Below are 14,677 nucleotides of genomic sequence, written 5' to 3' on the forward strand. Positions count from 1 at the left end.
GAATGTTTGGTGTTAAATTGCTGTTCACTGCCTCACTTTGATATGCTTGACAAAGGGGACCACCCCGAAACATTGCATCGTGTGCAAATAAATCTTTGCAAGGGTTTTCCCTGCTTGATCGTGTCCAGTGTGCCATTGCCTTTTTTCCTTAGGGCTGGGATTACCTAATCTGCTACTGTATTACAAAGGAGCTGGACTCTCCCAGGCCACACAATGGCACCTATCATGTGAAGAAAGTCGATGGGTACAGTTAGAAGCACTATTAACTCATCCTATAGACTTAACCTTCTACTTATGGATGGATAAGTAGGTCAAAGATTTTCCTACATCTAGTCCAGTGGTGAAACATACTATTAAATTATGGCATGACTCACTATTAAAATTTCAATCGGAGGATGCACATAACATCCTTATCCCACTACATAATAACCCACTTTTTCTTCCGAGCTTAGCCACTCCAGCATTCCAATGGTGGAAAGAAAATGGTGTCTTTAGAGTGAAGGATATGTTACTATCTACAGGGATTAAGACCTTGGGATATTTGCAATTTACTAATAATTTACCTGACAGGGAAACATATAGATATTCCCAATTGGTCCATTTTCTTAAATCTATGGATGCCTCTTTCAAAAAACGACCACCCACACTATTAGAAACATGCTCTCAGCAAGCGGGTAGAATAAAAGGTTCTATTTCGTTGATATATAGACACTTAGGGTCGGTAGACACTGAGGAACCCTTGAAATATATGTCGGACTGGGAAACTGACCTGGGACGTACGATTTCCCAGCAAGAATGGAACCTAATCTGGAATACTACTTCAAAAATTTCTCCCAATACTGCCATAAAAGAGTCAACATACAAGGTGATGATGCGCTGGTATATCACTCCGGCCCGGAAGCATAGGTTCGACCCTTCTGCGTCGGACCTCTGTTTCCGGGGTTGTACAGTAAAAGGAGACTTCATTCACATATGGTGGACGTGTCCTGTAGCAGTTGAGTACTGGAAAGAAATGTTTCAGATGATTGGAACTATATTTGACAAAACTATTGGTCTTGATGCTACTATGGCCCTTCTAGCTCGTCCAACCAAAGATTTTACTAAAACTCAAAACACTCTATTGGGACAAATTCTAGCAGTAGCAAGAATTCACTTGGCAAAAAATTGGCTCCAAAAGACTATCGATACGCGCAGCATTGTAGAAAGAATAAACCACACACAGCATCTGTTGTACTTAACGGCTTTATTGGAAGATGCTGTAGAGAAACATACACATATATGGTCCCCATGGAATGCTTTCATGCAGTCACGAGTACCAAACAGCAGTCAAGACAATTGTAGTACTGAGAATGTTGGGAATTGAAATGCACTGGAAAGAACATTCTAAGGTTGTTATTCTCCTTTACTAACATCCCCTCCCCTATACTGAAGATAATGCTGACATAACCAAAGCTTGTCAATTGTTATTGCATATTTCTTTTTCTGAAAATAAAAGAGATTTAAAATATGTATTTTAACTACTGCTGGTGCTCCTTGTTCTACATATTCATTTATTAGGCACTTCCTTGCCTGCCATCAGCCAGGTGCAACACTTGGTGGTTTTCAGTGCCAAAATCTGCCACATGTGCCTGCACCCAGGCCAACACAAGGATCCGGGTATGACAAGAATGTAGGCAAATTACATGTTATCAAGGACACTTACTGTCCAACCAGATTTTAGAGAAAAGTCAACTCATTACATCAATACTGACCAAAAAAGATTTGCTTTTTTCCCAGGCAGTACATTGTATCAGAGGCCGACTAAACTGCATAATCCCTGCTTGTTGCACAGCTATCCAATTAAGTTCAAATGTCAAATGAAGTTATGGCACCAACATGCAGTATGTTCTGTGTTTCTGGCATTCCATTTGATCGATGTAGCGCTACTTATTTACTGGCAACACGTGCCACAGATAAATGAAGAGCTGTTAGTTAAATTAGACTTCACTGCCATTCATTTATTAAAACCTTTTCCATGTGTCACTATATCTATTCTCACTGAATGTGAAACTGCTTGATCTCAGAACAATGTTTTACACAAATCGAATGCTTTTCTTTTCATAGTAATTTAATCCTGTAGTTTCCATCTGTCCAGCATGTTCTATTGAACGCATAGACATAAAATAATACATTGTTTACCTACACATCACTGACTTTGATTATACAATACCTCTATCTCTGTGAAAAAGAGAAACAGACATCTCCAATGTTCCTCTTTTATAATATTTCCATCTTTTTATACACAACTCTTGAAAATATGGGGTGCTGCTTTCTGTTCTTGAAAATATTGACTACAAAGAGCACAGATCTAGTTCCTCTTCATCTGCTTAGTTTCATTATGTCATTCACTTTGACAGATCTCCAACCTGGATTGATTGATTTAAACCAGAAATAAACGTGGAACTTTGTGATATTGAAATTGTTACTTGGTGCTCTTTTATAAAAACAGCTGAATCTCACTCATATTGGGAATGAGCCATGCAGATGCAAAAGATGTTGTATTCCTAAAAAATGTATTGTATTGTAAATAAAGAACTCTAATGAAAGTGTCACTGAGGGGCCATTATTGAGCATGATCAGTCATACAATACCTTTGCAGTTTTCAAAATGCATAATTGGTCATCAGAATGTTTTTTTGGCTTCCCCTGGAATAGCATCTGCTTAATACAGCAGGACAGTAGGGCTAAAAACAAACAATGACACTTTGGACAAGGATTGACAGCAATAAGCACTTTAGATACTGCAGAATTATCCCATTATGCTAGTTGCATAAGTAGATATTACTTGGCCCCGCAGTAAATAATCTTTCAGGCCCCAAAATGCCTTGAGGTTGACCTATTTTACCAATATTCATTGAAATGGTATATGAATTAGGGCCAAGTGGTGCCCCTATACCTCCTGAGCCCCCTACAGTCACATGGTCTGCTTCCTCTGTAGTTACACCCCTGGTGGTTACAGTTTAGCAGCAACAGCTTGAGCACTAAGGCTAAGAGCCTGGGCCATATTTGTATATAGGCACCCAAAGGCCCATGTCTAGCACAGCAGCTTCACAGGAGCCTTGTGCTAGAGAGGTTGGGCCTAATATGGCAGCAGAGTTGTGAGGTTCTCCTTATCTTCTGCAATTGCACAGACTGTCCTGCAACTGCACCATGACTATAGGAACAATGTAGCAGAAGCCAGCTTCCCCCAATCCAATAAAGGTATGGAATCCATTATCAAGAAACCCGTTATCCAGAAAGCTCCAAACTACAGGAAGGCTGTCTCCCAAAGACTTCATTTTATCCAAGTAATCAATTTCCTTTTTCTATGTAATAATAAAACAGTACCTTGTACTTGATTCATGGTATAATTAATCCTTATTGAAAGCAAATCCAGCCTATTGGGTTTATTTCATGTTTGCATGATATTCTAGTAGATTTAAGGTATGAGGATCCAAATTACAGATAAATCCATTATCCGGAAAACCCCAGGTCCCGTACATTCTGGATAACAGGTCTCATACCTGTACTGCAAATCCCATGATAATCCAATCTTACCATAATATTTCTTTTCATTAGACCACATTTTTATGTTTACAACTCCTGTATTCTCCTTAAAGGGATACTGTCATTTTCAAAATGAATCAGTTAATAGTGATGCTACAACACAATTATGCACGGAAACCCATTTCTCAAAAGAGCAAACAGATTTTTTTATATTCAAATTTGAAATCTGACATGGGGCTAGACATATTGTCAATTTCCCAGCTGCCCCAAGTCATGTGACTTGTGTTTTGATAAACTTCAATCACTCTTTATTGCTGTACTGCAAGTTGGAGTGATATCACCCCCCTCCCTTTTCCCCCCAGCAGCCAAACAAAAGAACAATGGGAAGGTAACCAGCTCCCTAACACAAGATAACAGCTGCGTGGTAGATCTAAGAACAACACTCAATAGTAAAAACCCATGTCTCACTGAGACACATTCAGTTACATTGAGAAGGAAAAACAGCAGCCTGCCAGAAAGCATTTCCCTCCTAAAGTGCAGGCACAAGTCACATGACCAGGGGCAGCTGGGAAATTGACAAAATGTCTAGCCCCATGTCAGATTTCAAAATTGAATATAAAAAAATCTGTTTGCTCTTTTGAGAAATGGATTTCAGTAAAGAAATCTGCCGGAGTAGCTCTATTAACTGATACGTTTTGAAAAAAACATGTTTTCCAATGACAGTATCCCTTTAAATAAATGAACAAAAATAATATTTAATGTTAATTTTAAAAGTATTAGTTTATATGAATTGTAAGTGAAATTTAAAATATCGGCAAGGCAACTGGAAGTTAAAATAATTATGTTGTTGCTAAAAATGGCTCAAGGATTTTAAGGTTATGCAGCCAGTAATCCAGATTAAGAGAGGAATGAATTTCTGAAGGAGAGGCAAAGTTCTGCTGGACCCGGAAGACACATAATAATCAGAGATTAAAGCTTTTGATGACATGGTTTGTTCCATCCAGCTGGCTGTCTTTCAGAGGCCATAAGGTCTGTGGGTGATTAGAATTTGTGCGTGCGTATGAGCATGTTTGAGTGATATTTTTAGGATGAAACACAATTTTAAATGCTGCCACTTTATCACACATTTTCTGCAATCAATTAGGCATCCCTCCCAGTGAATTCAGGCATTAGACTTGGGGATGCGCAGTTTTATAATTGAGACGCAGTATCTGGAACCCAGTATCTGGACTCTGTTTAGGAAGGTGGTTTAAGGTTTAAGCACAGAGAGGAAGGGGGGCAGCGCTGGTACCTGCACTGAAGCAGAACATATATTTTTTAGTGAAGTTACACAGAGCTGGGGAAGGGAGCAGATATCTTCTCTCAGCCATCTGAAAGCAGTGGAGCCAACGCTCCATATGCCCTCAGCCTATGGTATGGATTATGGATTACAATAGCCTTTGATATCATGCTTGCACAACAAATCATCCAAGCCCCTCTTTAGCATTTAGGGCATTAATAGATTCTGCCATCACAAATGATGTTGTGATTAGCGATGGATCCAGCTATGGATTTGCAAAACTGTTGCACAAATAAAAAATTGTTGCATGTAAAATGCATTGAAGTCAATGAGCATTACATTTTTTCTATTTTCCTATTCATGCAACAATTTTTTATGCGCGCTCCAAATGCATTAAAGTCAATGTTTTTCTTTTTCTTATGGCGACTCCTTTTGTCTCTGTGACATTATTGTCTGGGGGACTTTTTTCTGCTGAGAATTCTTGCAGCAGTTTTGCGAATCCATGGCTGGATCCGTCGCTAATCACAACATCATTTGTGATGGCAGAATTTATTAATGCCCTAAATGCTAAAGAGGGGCTTGGATGATTTCTTGCGCAAGCATGATATCAAAGGCTATTGTAATACTATAATCTACAATTAGGTTTGGGACATGTAATCCAGAATGCTTTGGACCTGGGGTTTTTCAGATAAGGGATCTTTCTGTAAATTGGATACCCATACCATAGGCTGAGGGCACATGGAGCGTTGGCTGAGGGCACATCAGTCGGCAGTGCATTCCACAAACTCACTGTCCTCCCTGTGAAGAACCACCTTTTGCATGTGGTGGCAGAGCCATGCTGTCTTCCTCTGTTGCCAGTCCTCAGTCTTGGACATGGATGTTGGGAGTTTGCTAATGTAGACAGCATCACTGATCTCTCTCCTACACTAGAAGAGGCAAATAACATGTTAATAAACAGTGACCTGTGGGCATCTTTTTGCCACCCCTGGTAAGGGCCATCTGAGGTAAGCTTCTCACTTTGAGTCATTGGCAGAAAAGCCCTGAATATTGTGCCAATCAGTTATATAAGGACTGGAAAACACATCCAAAATTGTGGCGAGGACTTAAGGAGCGAAAACAAAGGGCAACTTCTGAACAATTACATTACGATCCAGTGCAAAGCCAAGTGACTTAAATGTAATCCCTGAATGATAATTTAATCAGAACCAATTACACTGGGGGCTTTCCAGTGCTACAGGGTGCAGACTGCTGCCACAACATCATTATGCACAATCCAGTCTTTCCTCCACTTCATAAAAAAAACAGGCTGCCCCACACCTTACAATCAATTAGTGTTTTAAATGCACTGCCTCGGGGAACAAAGATTACAAGTATCCTACACTCTGAGCGGGACACATCACACATTAATGGGGCTCATTTATAAACACTGGGCAGATTTGAACTTGGGCAGTAACTCCAATCACTGATTAGCTTTCAGTCAGCTGCAGATACAACAATAAAAGCAAATATCTGATTGGTTGCCATAGGTTACTGCCCAAGAGCAAATTTGCCCAGGGTTACTAAATGAGTACCACTTTCTGTGTCCCAGTCATGCCGCTTTCTGTGTCCCAGTCATGCCTGCAATGAAAGCTGCAGAAAGGGTTATGTTTTATGTGGCATGATGCTTCGTCCAAGGTCTATGAAACATATTTTAAAAATTGAATGGACCTTACTTTGTATGATTGTCCTTTTGACAGACTTGCTTATGTGTAAAAAGCTATGGCTAGTATTGTGCAATCTTACGTCAATGTGGGTAAATAGCCCGTTTGGTTATGTCTGTATTTTATTTTTATTTTGTTTTTTCTTCTAAAAATCAATAAAAAATAAGTTACAAAAAAAAAAAATTGAATGGACCAAATATATATGCAAATACACAGTATTGAGGCTTGCTTGAGGTTTGGCACAGCTCCCTGGTACATATTGTCTGGTAGTTCCCTCCTCCCCAGGGCAGGAAACTCAGCTTTGTTTTCAGTCTCAAAGCAAAGAACATAATGTGCTCTCATGCCTGGGACATCCCATATACTTACAGAGCAAGAAAGAAGTGTGAAATGGAACAGAAGGGGGTGACATCATAGCAAATGTGTTATAATAATCTGCCAAAGTAACTGTCAGTATTATTATTGTTGTTGCTTTTATTGAACATTTTGAAACATTGCTTGTACATTTTACTAATACATGCAATTGCATTCCTATGGTGCCATTAGCCTTTTAAACTCCACCTAGTTTTGCACCTTCCCCTTCTTGCTGCCCAACATTACTTTGCTGTGTTGGATTCTCCCATCCGAACCCCCCTCTGGGCCTCCCACACGTACCTGTTCTCTCGATCGGGGCCTGTGCAGGCAGCAGACCCTGGTTTTATCATACATGCCTTCACCTGTCTGTGGGTGCTGAAATTTTTAATTTTTCCCACTGTTACTACAGGCATAATCTCTCCCTACTATTCCATTGCCACAGTCCCTTCCCAGAGACTATTATCCCACTGCTACTATAGGCACCATCTCTTCCTACGATCCCACAGTCCCTTCCCAGAGACTATTATCCCACTGTTACTATAGACACATCTCTCCCTACTATACCTGCTATCCCACAGCCACAGTCCCTTCCCAAAGACTATTATCCCACTGCTGCTCTAGGCGGCATCTCTCCCTACTATACCTGCTATCCCCCAGCCTCTTCCCAGAGACTATTATCCCATTGCAACCATAGGCACCATCTCTCCCTACTATACCTGCTATCCCACAGCCACAGCCCCTTCCCAACAAGCATACATTTTTTAAGTTGTAATATTAGTGTGTAGGCAGCCATCTCAGGTCATTTTGCCTGGTCATGTGCTTTCAAAAAGAGCCAGTGCTGCACTATGGAACTGCTTTCTGACAGGTAATTGTTTCTCCTACTCAATTTAACTGAAGGAGTCACTGTGGGACATGGATTTTTACTATTGAGTGCTGTTCTTATATGTACCACAGAGTTGTTATCTTGTGTTAGGGAATTGTTATCTGGTTACCTTCCCATTGTTCTGATGATGGGCTGCTGTTTGGGAGGAGGGTGATATCACTACAACTTGCAGTGATATCAGAGCACAAGCCACATGACTGGGGGCACCTGGGAAACTGACAATATGTCTAGCCCCATGTCAGATTTCAAAATTAAATATAAAAAAAATCTTCCAGCCTTAAAATGTCCCCTATCAATGCTGTACACCTCTGAAGAGCAATTGCCAGCCGTGAAGAGCGGGATACCTGCCAAACTGTATGACATTCAGTGGTTCTCTCTGCATGGGAAGCTCAAGGTGAGAGGTAACTTCCTAGACAGGACGTGCCTCTGGGGGTGTGCCGTTGAGGAGACTTAAAGCCAATTTTTGGTTCATTGCCCAGTGTCAAAAGCCATCAGGTGTTCCCTAGCTACAGAGTTGCACTTTTCCTCTCTGAAGGTGGCCAGATAGCTTCACCTGGCCTATGGAGTCCTGGACAACTCTATCTACTCTGTCTCGGTAGCATTGCCACCATGGCTGCCTGGAAATGACTCCTCATTCTCCTTGAATGGTGGTGACATGTTCTTTATAATTCTCAGGTGTGGGCCTTAAGCCAACATTTAATCCACCTCTCCCTGCAAAAAGTCCTGTCTTAGGCTAATGGCACACATGGCAGTAATTTAAACTGGAACCCAAATTCACAAACCTGCCCATGCCACGTCCCATTTACTTTAATGAAAACAATCTTAAACTGTAAGTTCAGGCAGTTATCAGCCTAAAACTGCACCAGGAAGAGTCCATGCAGTTTACAATGAACCTTACACTGCAGCATTGTTGTTACTTGCACTTCTATGTGGTAGTTATAAGCAGCTCAGCTTTTCTGCACAACAGACAAGCCAATGAAATTCTGGGAGAATATAGTCTGGTCAGATGAGACCAAAATTGAACTCTTTAGATGTCATTGCACACACCATGTTTGAGGTGGGAACATCATGGTGTGGGGCTGTTTTTCATCATATGGTACTGGCAGCCTTCATACAGTATTATTAAGGAAGGATGCATGGTAAAATGTACCAGGACATTCTTTAAAGAATCTGCTGCCATCTACCAGGATGCCTAAGTTGAAACGAGGGTGGACATTTCAGCAAGACAATGATCCCAAACACACAGCCAACAAAACTCTCAGTTGGTTTCAGAGAAAGAAAATAAAGCTGCTAGAATGGCCCAGTCAATCAACCAACTTAAATTCAATTGAAAATCTATGGAAAGAACAGAATATCAGAGTTTATAGAAGAGGCCTCTGGAACCTTCAAGATTTTAAGACAGTTTGTGTGGAAGAATGGGCCAAAATTTTTATGGACTTATTTGTTTTAATTTCTTTGTATGTGTGGATTACGTGGGTTGTTATGGACATATGTTGTAAATTTCATGGCAATAGCCCCATTACAAATATATTTACTGTATGTTTTACAACCTTTAAAGAAATATTATGTGTGTCTATCCTGACACCTGCTGGTGGTTCATGAATACTGCTACTTCACTTTTGATGATTCTATGGGGCAAATTTACTAAAGGGCAAAGTGTCTAATGCTGGCGAAAAGAGTGACGTCATTTTGCCCCTCGCCAATTTAATAAGTGTCCCTGGCGTTAATTCGGAGATAGACTGTAGCGTTACTTCGCACTCTAACACCAGGTGAATTTTCTCACTGGCGAATGGACGTAACTATGCTAATTCACAAAGATGCAGATTTTCCTGAACGTTACCTCTTGCGCCAGAGTTTACTTCGCCAGCTCAGACCAGGCGAAGTGCAATAGAGTAGATAGGACTTGGTCCAAAAAAATTTGAACATTTTTCAATGTCCCAAAAACCGCTGGAGTATTTTCCTTTTTACAGGGTGAAAGGCTGAAAAAGATCGTAAATTTATTTTGGGGAACCCTCCTTCCCCCTACATTTGCTAACATATGGCACCTAAACTATACAGTGGGCACATGTGTAGGGCAATATAACACCAATATTTTATTTTATTAAGGTTCCCTGGCCTTGTGTAGTGTAATGTATTTGCTGCATCATATACGTCCATTGTACTTGCGGTATGTAAATTAGCCAACGCTAGCGTAACTTCGAACTGCTGATTGTATTATCGCTAGCGCAACTTCGCAAGCGTTTGGTACCCTGTGCGCAACTTTGGATCTTCGTGAATTAGCGTTGTCCAGGCGAAATTACGCCTGGCGAAGTGTTGCGATGTTCACGAAACCAGCGCTGGCGGATTTTCGGAGGTAAGTAAATTTCTCCCTATATACTAACATAGATAATAGGTCCTCTGCACTCAACCCATTATCTATAAATTAAGAACATTGAGAAATTTGGCAAATTCACTATGCGCCGAAGCGCCTAACGCTAGCGTCAATTCGCTAGCGTTGGGCATTTTCGTTACTTCGCAAATTCACTAACGAACGCTGGCGTAACTTCACACCCTTACGCCTGGCGAATTTGCGCAATGGACGTAACTACGCAAATTCACTAACGCGCGCATTGTTCTGAACGCTGGCGTTTTTTCTATATTATGGGTAATAGGCTGAAAAAGATCGAAACACTTTTTGGGGCTCCCCTCTTTCTCCCCTACATTTCCTAACTCATGGCAACTTAACTATACAGTGGGCACATGTGTAGGGCAAAATAAAAATTGTATTTGATGTTTTGAAGGTTTCCCAGGCATTTGTAGTGCTGCTACATATTCCTCCATTGAAATTTGAATTTAGCGCCGTATGCATATTAACCATCGCTAGCGTAACTTCGATTCGATTAGCGAATCAACGCTAGCACAACTTTGCAACCTTATGCTACCCCTGAGCGCAACTTCGGATTTTAGTGAATTTGCGGAGCGCTGGCGAAACTACGCCTGGCGAAGTGCGGCGAAGTTATGCCTCGCGCAACTACGAATCTTAGTGAATGTCCCACTTTGTGTATTAAGCTATCAAAAATGCTCTCCCCTTTAAACAAAAGAGGGACTGTTTGTCCATATATTGTAATATTTTCAAGACAGCTAACTACGTCAAAGTCCTCCCTAGTTTTACCAGTTCTTACACTTATTTTCATCAATAATTCTACTGCTTCATTAAACATTTTTCACAGGCAGCTTGCAGTGTTGATTTTTAAGGTTAAAACTCCCGAATGGTTGTTTTTATTACAGTACCATGTACTTGATCCTAACTGCATGGGTCCATTGGGGTTTTTAGCAGACTACAGGTATGGAGATCCAAATTACGGAAAGGTTCCTTAACCAGAAACCCAATATCCCAAATATTCTGATTTTTATGTCCATGTTATAGCTCAACAGCTACAAAAATGCAAAGGGAGAAAGCCACTTTATGATTGAGAAATTTTTTTTAGAAACATGGCTGAAAGTATAGTATAGTATATCTAAAGATAAAGATCAACACCATTTTAAGTGCTGGTTCTTTATTACCAACTTGGATTCATATGTTTAATTCAACTTCTTAATAACACAGCATTTCAACCTTTGGCCACATTCTACAACTGAACAAAAACAAAATTCTTTCCAAACAGACAGGTCCTGTTTATTTAAGGCTTTCCTGCTTCCACTAGAAAAAGGTCTTCTATTGTCACTGTCACAACCTAGGAATGGAAAAAAATAATTATAATAAAAACACAATTATCCTAGTTCATGTTTGTCTACAATATTTATATCTGTATGTATTGGATATTTCTGTATGTAAATAATGTAATGACTACAACTAAATGTATATTTATCTATGAACCAACCGCAGCAGCAGCCTTGCAGGTTTGAGAATTCTGTTTAAATTATGACCAAGATCTTTCTTTGCAACTGGCATTCTGAATCAGTTTCAATTGCCATTTCCACTTTAGCACCTAATTCCTACACATGGCTAAGCTATATGGTATCACCTTTTCATGAACTGGATCAGGATAATCACACACTCCTTCTGGAAACAGTGATCTGATCAGAGCCTTGAGATTTTGAGGGTACACATAAGTGGGGAATGAGGCACAGTTCAATCCAACACCAGCGTCCCACTGTAAACAAGAAGGTTAAGAAGAAATAAATAGTTATTACAGGTCTCAGTAAAGGAAACAAATGTTCTGCTAAACCAGAGAGGAACATTCCAGGCACAGGATATATATACCCATAAACAAGTTGAAATCTGTTCAATTGCCGTAAGTGACATTTTCATTCTCAGTTTAAATGGAAAATACAAAACCAGACCATGCATCAGGCCCAGACTGGCAATCTGTGGGTTCTGGCAAATGCCAGAGGGGCTGCTATAAGTTGCCATAGAAAGTCAGTATTTAGTGGGCTGGTAGGGCTGTTTGGGCCTCTGTGTAACTGAAATGCCAGGGCCTATTTTAATTCTCAGTCCGGATCTGCCAAGCATTATTGGTGCCAAAGGCACCAGCACCCCACCAGCCTGTCAACTTGCCCACTTGCACCACCTTTCTTCCCAGTAGCACACCTTCCCAGTCAGACACTCATTTTCTCACAACCAAACCTAGTCTGCTTCTTCACTCTCCACACCAGCCAGTTGAACTAATTCCCCTTACTACCCGGTCACCCACTCATTTGCATAGTGTCATGCAACCCCTACCTCGGATTCTCAGATTTAAAGTCCCTTGGTTTTCTAGAGAGTCTGTGTACCACCTAGTATGGAAAGCAGAGGGACTTAAAGTCCCAGAATTCCAGGGTTGGGTAATGGTTGTTACAAGTACAGATCCCAACTAACATATAATTAATCCTCATTGAAGGCAAAACAATCTCATTCGGTTAAATTAATGTTTAAATGTTTTTTTTAGAAGACATAATGTATGGTGATCCAAATAATGGAAAGATCCCTTATCCAGAAAACCCCATGTCCCGAGCATTCTGGATAACAAATCCCATACTATATCATGGTTTTCTTTTCAGTCTGTGGAATCAGGTATGGAGCATTGTAAATTTTACAACCAGGCTAAGGTTGTCACCTTTCACTGCACTCCAGGCAGTGGGTGGGTGATGATGTCATGGGGAGGGATGATGACATCATGGGGCAGAATGGGTGATGTCTGTAACAGGACTGTGACATTAGGAGGCAAAACTATGACGCATCAATCGGCTGATCGGCACATCCGGCAAGAAGAGTCTATGCAAGCAGATTTGACTGGACAGCCCTTACAAAAACTGGGCCATCTGGTTCAAAACCAAAAAGGTGGCAACCCTAATCCAGGCCCCAATCACATATTGATCACATACTGATCAAGAAAAGCCAAACTGAAAGCAAATATCTGTTTGTGAAATGGTAGATTTAGGGCAATAAGCAGGACTGCAAAAATAATTGTGGGTAGGTCTCAAAAGTATCGTGGGAAGAGGACCCAGCAATTATTTTGATGCACAGACAAGAGCAGTGAAGTTCTATCCCTCCATGTTTATAGTATATTATATTACTACTTTACGATAAATGGAGCCAAATGCATAAAACTGGGACAGGTCATGATCCAAATTTCTCCTAAGACCAGACACAAAATCATCGTCAGACTGGGTTGATGGTGTTCCTGGAGATAACCCGGCACTTGTGTGCCCTGCAACCATCAGGCCAGCTGCCTGCCCCGAGGATGGGTCTGGGGTGGCCTTTGAGGTGGTGACGAGCCCCAGAGATCCTATTGCAGTAGTGCTCAAGAGGCTTTATTTTCTAAAGGATTATTTTAGGGGGGTATGAAAGTAATTAAGATATAATGTACTCTTGTCTGCACAGAACTGATAAGTTTGATTTAGAAGGACTACTAAAATTGTCAGTGCTGTCCAACTGGCGGCCTGTGACACCCCTCGTGTGGCGCCCCCACATGGAAGTCTGGTTGCTTTGACTGCTTACCTTGCGTAAGCTTTGAAAGGTCCTGCATTGTTCACACATGTAACACCTCTATTGTTCACACCCCTAAAGCCCTGTATTGTGCACACCTCAGACCCAGACTGAAAGTGCCCACATTGTTCACCTGTTCAAACCTCATAGAATCTGCTGGAGGGGCACCAGCATTATGTCACTGTATGTAGCACAGTATGAACTGTTTCCTTGCCTCCTGCTGTATTCTGCCTGCCTAATGCTCCTTGTGTGTGCCATACTCTGCCTACCCTATGCTCCTTGTGTGCCATACTCTGCCTGCCTTATGCTCCTTGTGTGTGCCATACTCTGACTACCATATGCTGTCCCATACACTGCCTGCCCTATGCTCCCTGTGTGTGTAATACTCTGCCTGTCCTATGCTCCCTGTGTATGTCATAATCGACCTGTTTTATGCTCCCTGTATGTGTCATACTCTACCTGTGCTATGTTCATTGTGTGTGCGCCATGCTCTGTCTGTGGAACCTGGTGGGGTTTGTTAGCATTTGGAAATTCTTAGGGGTCCCCAATGTGTTTAATCGTGTGCTCCTATCCACAGAGGAGGATGAGGCATATGGATTTCCCTGCAGTGAGCACCAACCATTAGGTTTTTTGATGTGCTACCACCATAAATGGGGACATGGTCTTAAATATTCTTGTTGTAGTATGGGGGTGTTTTTAAAACAGGAAATGGTCGACACTGGTTCCATTATAGGCCCTCCACCACGTAGGTCAGAAGAATTCTGGCCCTTGGTACCACAGAAGTTGGATAGCACTGGTTTATATAAACAAGCTGTTCTGTAACCATATTGGCAGTCATTCAAGGCACATGTTACATAGCAGATAACAGATGCACACTGCAGAATACCATTGAATTCCATTCCAGCTCTTATCTTTTATCTGATTGAACAGGTGCCTTTTTTCCTTTTTTCCTTTTTCAGCTTGAATGGCTGCCCCATAGCTACACAGCAGCTT

The sequence above is a fragment of the Xenopus laevis genome, chromosome 8L (genome assembly GCF_017654675.1).
Source record: "Xenopus laevis strain J_2021 chromosome 8L, Xenopus_laevis_v10.1, whole genome shotgun sequence".
Classification (NCBI taxonomy): domain Eukaryota; kingdom Metazoa; phylum Chordata; class Amphibia; order Anura; family Pipidae; genus Xenopus; species Xenopus laevis.